The sequence below is a fragment of the Camelina sativa genome, unplaced genomic scaffold (genome assembly GCF_000633955.1).
Source record: "Camelina sativa cultivar DH55 unplaced genomic scaffold, Cs unpScaffold00674, whole genome shotgun sequence".
In the NCBI taxonomy this organism is placed as follows: Eukaryota; Viridiplantae; Streptophyta; class Magnoliopsida; order Brassicales; family Brassicaceae; genus Camelina; species Camelina sativa.
In genome coordinates this window covers 4,291-14,310 of record NW_010921810.1, presented here as the reverse complement: position 1 = coordinate 14,310, position 10,020 = coordinate 4,291, and the positions used below count along the sequence as shown (strand labels likewise).

Sequence of the window (10,020 nt, the reverse complement as noted above, 5' to 3'; positions counted from 1 at the left end):
TCCATAGCGGAGAGAATGGAAACCATAATCCAAACAACACATCCAAGCACAAGCGGGTGAACAAAAATTAATCCTGTAATAGACGCATCGACGAGACCTTGGCTGAGTTTATAACTCAGCCGTCACATGAATAAACAAGACCTTTCGTTTTCCCGTAAATTTTATAACTCAGCCGTCAAGTCATATATATCAGCCATTTATTTCCATATTATTCCTAGTGATAACTCAGCCATCACTTACTTTAACTCAGCCATCACATGAATCGACGAGACCTTTCGCTTTCCCGTAAAACTATAACTCAGCCGTCAAGCAATATTTTGTCGGGAAACCATAAGTTAACCTAATAATAGACGCGACCTTTCTTTTGATAACTATAACTCAGCCGTCACATGAATCGACGTGATCTTTTGTTTTCCCGTAAAACTATAACTCAGCCATCAAGCAATATCTTGGCGGGAAACCATAAGTTAACCTAATAATAGACGGGACCTTTCGCTTTATATTCATATAATTCATTGTATCGTTTCGGTTTCTTCTTCTCTGCTCACTGCACCTATAAATATTGGATCTTCGTCTAACAGTTCACCTTCAAATCTCATCTATCTTTATATTGCATTTCCTTCGATCGTTACACATATAAGTCTCCTCTCCATGCCCTCTCAATCTATTGCATATTTTCCGACCATTGCATATATCAGTTGGTGACAGTTGTTTTTATATTGATAGTAGAGCAATGGACGGAGAGGGTTCCAGCAGACGTGAAAAACACAAGGCAGAGTGGGGAGACGAAGACAATCAGCCATGCATGGCCGGCTCAAGTTCCAGTAAACGTCAAAGAAATGAAGATTTCGAGTGGGAAGAGGAAGCACTATTGGCCGTGTCCGAAGCTTTTACTCAGACGAGAGTCGCGGCCGAGGTGGAGACAAAAGATCGCTATGCAGCAATTCTGCATATGATGGATAATCATATGCAGAAGAAGGAAGAGAAGACCGCCCTCGAGCATCAAGTGGAACTAATCGACGCTCAAATATCCCAACTGAATCAATCTTGGGTGGAGAACTTGTCGACTTAGAGGCAGAGCACCTGAGGTTAGAGGTTATGAGAGAGATTGCCGAGGCCGATGTCGAACAGTGCGTGGTTCCTCCTCCTCCTCATTGGGATAAACTAAAAGTTTGTGGCTCCTCCTCTTCTTAATCGGTTTTAAAAAGTTAATTTCATCGTGTTGTCGTCTCGTCTTCTATGAACTCTGAACTTTGTTCTTTTGATTTCTTTCTGTAATGTTTAATATTAATATAATTTAACCGGAATTACGATAACTCAGCCATAACGCACTATAACTCATCCGTCACATGACCTTTCGTTTTTACGTAAAATATTATAACTCAACCGTTAAGTCATGTATATCATCCAATTACTTGCTAATTGTTTCTTTTGATAACTCAGCCATAACTCACTATAACTCAGCCTTCACATGTGTCTAACTCTCTTTCATCGCACATATGTCTGACTCTCTTTCATCTCACATCGACTTTGCTGAAGAATTGCCATTAAATTTCCATTAAATTAGAATTGATTACATTCAGATAGGTAATTCACCAAAATAAAAAAATAAATAATAAAAAGCGAACTAGTTCCCATGGGAAGGCTAAAAACGAGTCTTCTGATCTCGGCACAAACTGATTCCCATCACTAGAATTTTGGACGGTCATGTAGTCTCAGAATGGGAGCCGAATAGATCGGACTCCAACGGTTATTCCACCACCAGCTTGCTCAGTTCAGATCGCAAGATCTGATGATCCCGCCTTAAGGCTTCAAGCCGTTCCATCGGCACTTCGGAGCCCTTGGACACCATCTCCTCCAAGAATGCACATGGACCTTCTATGGCATGGCTTTCGCGGAAGAAATGGTCTGTTGACTCCAAGTAGTTGACGTACTGCCTCAGCCTCTCCACGCTAGCTCGGTAGGTCCAGACGTCCGTGATGCGTGGGAAGTCAGACTCTCCCAAAGGTTTGTAATCACCTTCGGGTAAGTTGGGCACCACCATACGGGAGACCTGTTCTTCGCACGAGGCATGCTCAGCAAGTAGACGAGTCATGCGCCACTTCGCCAGAGAGAAACCTTCGGCGATGAGCTCATCCAGGACTCGGATAGTCCCTTCCAATCTACAGAGCCGAAAGACTTGCTCGAGTTTAAGACAAAGGGCATTGATATACGCGCCTAATCTCTTGCGGCGAGCTCGGTACATCCGGAGTTCCTTTCCCAAAGGATCCACTTCCTGCTCGACGACGTTGAAACTCAGAACGAGTTCACGGGATCGAGACGTCTCCGTCTCCTCTTGAGGGGGGGGGGGCATTATCCGACGCATTCGGATTGAAACCGCTAGCTCCAGCGGCTGTCTGTTCCCGGGCTTCTTTCAACCATGCAGATCGGGTAGTCATTGGCATCTTTGCTAGTTTCGTTCGAGTTAGGGAAAANACCACCAGCTTGCTCAGTTCAGATCGCAAGATCTGATGATCCCGCCTTAAGGCTTCAAGCCGTTCCATCGGCACTTCGGAGCCCTTGGACACCATCTCCTCCAAGAATGCACATGGACCTTCTATGGCATGGCTTTCGCGGAAGAAATGGTCTGTTGACTCCAAGTAGTTGACGTACTGCCTCAGCCTCTCCACGCTAGCTCGGTAGGTCCAGACGTCCGTGATGCGTGGGAAGTCAGACTCTCCCAAAGGTTTGTAATCACCTTCGGGTAAGTTGGGCACCACCATACGGGAGACCTGTTCTTCGCACGAGGCATGCTCAGCAAGTAGACGAGTCATGCGCCACTTCGCCAGAGAGAAACCTTCGGCGATGAGCTCATCCAGGACTCGGATAGTCCCTTCCAATCTACAGAGCCGAAAGACTTGCTCGAGTTTAAGACAAAGGGCATTGATATACGCGCCTAATCTCTTGCGGCGAGCTCGGTACATCCGGAGTTCCTTTCCCAAAGGATCCACTTCCTGCTCGACGACGTTGAAACTCAGAACGAGTTCACGGGATCGAGACGTCTCCGTCTCCTCTTGAGGGGGGGGGGGCATTATCCGACGCATTCGGATTGAAACCGCTAGCTCCAGCGGCTGTCTGTTCCCGGGCTTCTTTCAACCATGCAGATCGGGTAGTCATTGGCATCTTTGCTAGTTTCGTTCGAGTTAGGGAAAACTCTGAACATTTCCAACCCTTCCCCTATTTATACTAAAACTTGGAACGCAACTGCGATCCCCTTCCACCAATCAGATTGCGTCAGGACTTTCGTTGTGTCCCAAGAACCACTCTAAAAGACCGTGCAAACATTCAATGTTTTTTGCCACGCGTCCCTAAAAAATCACTATAACTCAGCCGTAACATGAATCGACAAGACCTTTCGTTTTCTCGTAAATATTATAACTCAGCCGTAAAGTCATATATCATCCATTTACTTGCTGATTGTTTATTGTGATAACTCAGCCATAACTCACTATAACTCAGCTGTCACATGACGTTTTCCCATAAATATTATAACTCAGTCGTGACATTGAAATAATTCAGCCATTTATTTTCAGATTGTTTCTTCGGTGATAACTAAGCCATCACGGTTTTATTAATCATTATAACTCATCTGTCACATAATCTATCCGATCACAACAAAAAAAGCTTACTCTCTCCATTTCCCACTCCTTTCGTATCTTTTCTTTCAGCTTCATCTTTATCCAAACAAGCTCTGTCGTAGTTTGAGTAGAAAGGTATAAGATGATAACTGGGTGGGTGGCCGGACGAGAACAAATTATCCCTATGCAAATATCGACAGTTGTTGCTATTCATGTTGTAGAGACCGAGCCGATCATTAGCCGCCACTGATACGACGTCGCTGCTTGGGAACCAAAAGGGTTGTGCATATTCATCTTTCAATGCAGTAATTTTAGCGTCTTCCACTTTTACCTAAGACTGTCTCAAATTGTTCTCCAAAACCCATAACACAGCTCCGTTTCTTGATTCCGAATGTTGAGTAACACCTAGCTTTCCTTCGTAGCTGACCAAGATGAGACTGCTATCGCCTAATAGTACGTCCAAAACAGAGAAAATAGACCAAGTTTCGGTTCGCATACAGAATCGGATCACATTGTTCTTCATTGTTAACCAATGCAAGAAACCGTGTGCTGATACCGGTATAGCTTCTCTCGGGAAAAACTCTGATAACTCGAAATCATTCAGCCGCTTCCAAGCGAAGGAATCAGAATCGAAGACCTCACAGTTCTGAATATACAAAGCTTCCTTGGTCATCCATGTCCTTGGTTCAGAAAACCTAATGATCTTATACCGAAACGGATTTAAAGAAATCACCATTACACCTGTTGCGATCGTCAGATATCGAGTTGTAGGCTGGTTTACAAACGATGTACTCTGGTATCGTTTTCGCTCCTTTAAACCTATCACCGATACAGATCAAAATCCCATGATGTGTTTCACAAGCTTTGATCTTTGCGTTGTTCTAAGGAAGAAACTGAAGCGAGATTTGTGTTTTATCTTCTTTTTCTTCTTGTTCTCCTTCAACGCCGGGGACAAAACGGGGCCGATACTTAAACCATTTGTTCTCGTAATGAACAAAATAGCCGAAAACAGAGTTGGCTCTATGGAGATGATGATCGATAAATCTGAACTCGTAACTTCGTTTGTTGCACTCTTTGTTTTGTAGACGGAATCTTGCAATCTCTGTCGCTGAACAATGAGAGAGGATCTCTTGAATCACGTCTTGGTTCAACATCGCGCATGGCCAGAGAAAAGCTTTGAGAGGATTGTTTCTTGTGATAACACAGCCATCACGGATTTATAAATCACTATAACTCATCCATCACAGATTTATAAATCACTATAGATTTTACAACTCAGTCGTCAGGTCATATATATCAGCCATTTACTTTCAGATTGTTTCTTGTGATAACTCAGCCATAATGCACTATAACTCATCCGTCATATGACCTTTCCTTTTCACGTAAAATATTATAATTCAGCCGTTAAGTCATATATATCATCCAATTACTTGCTGATTGTTTCTTTTGATAACTCAGCCATAACTCACTATAACTCAGCCTTCACATGAATTGATGTGACCTTTCGTTTTCCCGTAAAACTATAACTCAGCCGTCAAGCAATATTTTGGCGGGAAACCATAAGTTAACCTAATAATAGACGCGACCTTTCATTTTCCTATTGTTTTTCCTTTATATTCTCCTCATTCATATGTCTGACTCTCTTTCATCTCATTCTTTGTTTCTATTGTTTCTCTTTATACTCGTTATTACAAAACTCACATATCTTTCTATTTGTTACATCTTCCTATCGACATGGAAGCTGTTCCTCATATCGATGGACAGTTTGTAAGAGATGTCGAAGCGATCATTTGCGCCACTGATCGGGAGAATATTATGGTTCTAAACCCTGGTGTGGGTTTCTGGGTTGACACAACCACTATTACGTGGTTCAAGTTCCTTCACGTTATCTCTATCGCGATTGGAGGAATACTTCAACACAACTGGCACCATGCGTGGCCGACGTACCGCTTGATTCCCTTCCACTTTAAGAGACGATGGTTTCTCCTCCTCGCGGTAAGATCTCTGGACAAACCACCATATTGATATTATTCTATATTCTTATCGTTTCTTTCCTTTAATTGTAGCGTAAATACACGTGGGATCCAAAGCATACTTTAACGGTTTGGACGCAGTTTAATTTGGTGGCTAGGACGTTATACGGAGCCCAGATGCGTGCACTCAAGAGGATAAGGGCAAAAGGTGGCAATAAACCCAAGATGTTGAGTAGCATAGTTTGGAATGATTTGGTTGATATGTTTGAAGAATTTGGCCCAGATGACGTCGGTTTCAGAAAGTGATTTCCATTGTACTTTCGTGTCATCTTCTATAGGAAATATGAACTATGAACAAGGAACTACGATAGTGTGTATTTTGTTTTTTGTTTTTTCGTTTATGTTGTACCGTCATATTAATAGAAATCAGTCGTTATTTCGACATCTCAACCATTAAGGAATGATAACTCAACCATTCAGTTCGATAAATCAAACACAATATTTAATAACTCAGCCATCAATTTATCTAAATTATTTACATAACTCAGTCGTGAATAACGATAACTCAGCCAACCCTCAAATTAGAATGTGTAAAAATCACTCTGAGTCTATAAATATACCTTTTTATTGGTTTTAATGATTGTAATATTCAGTTTTCAATTATAAATTTAAATTTTGAGTTATAATAGCATTTCATTACCAAGACACAAAACAAAGAGAAAAGGACACAAAACTAAGACAAATACACTAATAACCAAGAACAAGCATCCTCTGTTTTTTTGTTTTACATAACATTAGGATCACAATGGCAATGACAGTAAAACAAAAGCACATGAAGAACATCTTGATCATCAATTTCCATTTCTTAATTTCTCTTTTGTTCCACATTTCTTCTACCTTCAATCCTTCGATCATAGCTTTTAACTCTTCAATCTCCACTGCAACCTCAGATTTCACATTGTTTAACTCGCTGTCAATGATAGATAATTTCGGCAAAGCATCTACAACCTCCTCATACACACCATCTTCAACCTATTTAAACAAATGGTCCTAGAAATGCAAACGATAATAATTATTTCATAACCAGAAAACATAAAATTCAAAATTACTTACATCTTGTTTGGTTGTACATCGGAAGAAAGGTCTTCCTGGATTTTGTTTTGTGGTCGACGTGTAGATAACAACTTCTAACCCCCAATGACACTTCGAAGGAAACCCGCGGTTTAATTTTTGCCCACTCGATTGCCCAGAATTGCAACTCAAAACTAAAGGAGAAGATAGAAAAATCAAGTATAGAGGAAAAACGAGCTTGGTGAAAAGGACGAGACACTGTGAAAATGAAAAGGAGAGGATCGATTTGGAGAAGATGATGATTTGAAAAATTAGGGATTTGGTTTTAATGGATTTGGGGGTTTTAGTTTTTGCCAAACGAAGTCGTTTCTCACTAATAGAGAATGTCTAAAGACACATAAACGTTTGTTACTACCTCTGTTTTTATTTTTTTATTCGAATTTTGAGTTCAATATTTTAATTATTTTGTATAATATATAGTGAAAAAGCTGACTTTGGAGGATGTTTTACGCGTGTGGATCTGAGCATAAACATAAGTATTGTTCGGGTTTCCCCAACAACACTTTTTGTAAGATCGAGGCACGTTGTAAATGGATAATTTAAAAGAACGAAAGACCAAGGATAGAGAGAAGAATATGTTTTCATATTATTGAGGACCGTAAACAATAACTCAGCCGTCATAAACGGTATCTCAGCCAACCCTCAAATTAGAATGTCTAAATAACCGACCAAACCGAACCGAACCGAATTTTTTTTTCCCAATTTGGTATTTTTGTACTGGTATGTTTGGTTAATTTCGGTTATATTAGGCTAATCTACTTAACTACAATATATTTATGGTTATATATTAATCTAACCGACCCATAACCGGAAATAACCAAAAATTAATTTCAAATTTTTTTAAAAAATATTCAAATAGTAATCATATTAGTATATCCATATTATCACCTTAAACCAAACACATTAGAACCAAAACCAAACTGTTAAATTAAAAACAAATAATGTTGCTCATCTACACCCCAAACCCTAACCCTAACCCTAACCCTAACCCCTAAATGTCATGTTTTGATTTTTTTACACATTTTGATCAGAATGTGTAAAAATCACTCTTTGTCTATAATTATTACTCATTATTGGTTATAATAATTGTAATATTCATTTTTCAATTCTAAATTTAAATTTTGAGTTATAATAATTTAAATTTACATATATTACATAAGCCACTCGTTTAATATGATAACTCAGCCACACCATTCAATTGTTGGGGGGTTTTTTTTTTAATTAAAAAAGGTTCAGAAATTTGAATTCAAATTTTGAATTTCTTTTTATTCTAATAATAAATCGTTGAAAATGTGTTTATTACGCGTGTGGATGATAACAAGAAACATAATTATTGTTTGCGTCTCCCCAACAACACTTTTTGTATTCTCGAAATAGTATATAATAAATTAATATGGCCGTTGCATAACTCAGCCGTATGGCTTTACATAACTCAGTCGTAGCATTATTGTAAAGTACATAACATAGTCATCACGTATATTATTGTTAAACGACGTCGTTCGATTTAATGTTTTAGTATAAATGATGTGATTGTAGTGATTTTTTATTTTAGTAATCGAGATCGAGTCAAGATAATGGTGCAGATAGATTTCTACGGCGGCAGAACCCAGGCTAATGAGAAAACTCAACCGTAAATTCATAACTCAGCCGTGTGAAGTATATAACTCAACCGTAACTTAACCGTAAATCAGCCATAACTTTGAAAATAGACAAATCAATGTTTTACATACCCAAGTAAAATTCATACCAAGACAAATCCAAATGTTTTACAAATCATAGTACAATTCCTACCAAAAGAGACAAAACGAAGGGCATAATGCATTATCGCACCTGATCCATAAAATCAGGTGCCTCATCGTAGATTTCTGCTCTGCCATTTTAACCCGTATAGCCTGGATATTTTAATCACAGATGCCATCGAAAGACAAACCAAGCGCTAGACATTCTACAAACTTTAGAGCGTACACGCCAAAGTCACCAACCTGTACGTTTTGAGGGACCTTGGAGACACTATTCCTCCTAAAACTGAACTGATCAAAAGTAGGTGTACGATATTTGTGAGGAACTATATCGTTCATACTTGCTGGAATCATCAGCGTAAACGCCCTACAAGCATTCAGCATTCTAATATCACTGTATTTGGTTGCTTGACCCACGATGCTATCATAGCAATCAATATGCCTTCTGATGAGATCCACGTGCAACGCCACCCAGTGATTGCCTCCAGTTTGTGGAGTAATATACAAGTGCTCCACTTCTTCTATCCACTTCATTTTAGTCGGTTGTTTAGTGGAGCCAAACCATTAACTAAATCTTCGTAGCTGTTGCCTTTGAATTTAAACATTTTGGGTTTCATCTTGAACTGAGCATAGTCACGAACTATCATAGTGGTGTACCACGGGTCTATAAACGCAATGCATTTTTTGTGGAATGGAAAGGGATCTCGTTTGTACCTAACCCTAAGGAGTCTCATAAACGCGCTCATGTGCTGTAAAACAGATAATAACAACTCAGCCATTATGTATTATAACTCAGACTTAAACCTAATAAGTCAGCCATTATGTATTATATCTCAGCCATAAATATAATAAGTCAGCCATTATGTATTATATCTCAGCCGTAAATATTATAACTCAGTCACTTGTTAAACTTACTTCATCACACAGCCACCCATAGGTACCATCCTTCACTGGCCAGTTCTTTCTTTCGGTGATGAGAGTCCTATAGAATTTGCCTAATGGTGTACCCCTGAGAAACAAATAAGAATTAATATATAATGTTAACAAGTTGTTAAGAAAAAGGGTCTAAAGGGTCATACTCGGCGGTCTTTAGGAACTCCAAAAGTTTCTGCAACTTGACCGGATCAACAGGTGCCAGAGGATCATATATTCCAGGTCCATGTACACAGTTCTTCCTCATGCACGTCAGTCCGTTGTCTCCAATATATGGAAAAATCCTCGCTTGTGTAGCTTGTTGTGTATTCAATGCACTTCCATCCGGGGAAAGCTTAACACTCTCCAGCCTAAAAGCTTTAATTCTATCAAGCCTAATCTTTTCCTCTTCATCATCCTCAGATTCAGGTTGAAGGACATCGTTTTCAGCCATAACCTCGGCTGTCATATCACATAGACTGCTGTCAGCAGTGTCGGCACAAGCGTTTGCACCAGATTTGGCTTCTCCCTCATTCAAAACAGGTTCTACAAATTGCAACGACTTCAAAGTAGTAGGCTTAGTAGTCTTTCTACCTCTTTTCTTGTGCAGATTATCTCCAACCTTCTTTTCCGCCAACTCTTTGACCT

The 10,020-nt window shown here is 39.7% G+C and overlaps 1 pseudogene; it reads right to left on the bottom strand.

The window, feature by feature from the left end:
• Positions 1-3,948: 3,948 nt before the first annotated feature.
• Positions 3,949-4,771, bottom strand: LOC109131598 (annotated as a pseudogene).
• Positions 4,772-10,020: the final 5,249 nt, after the last annotated feature.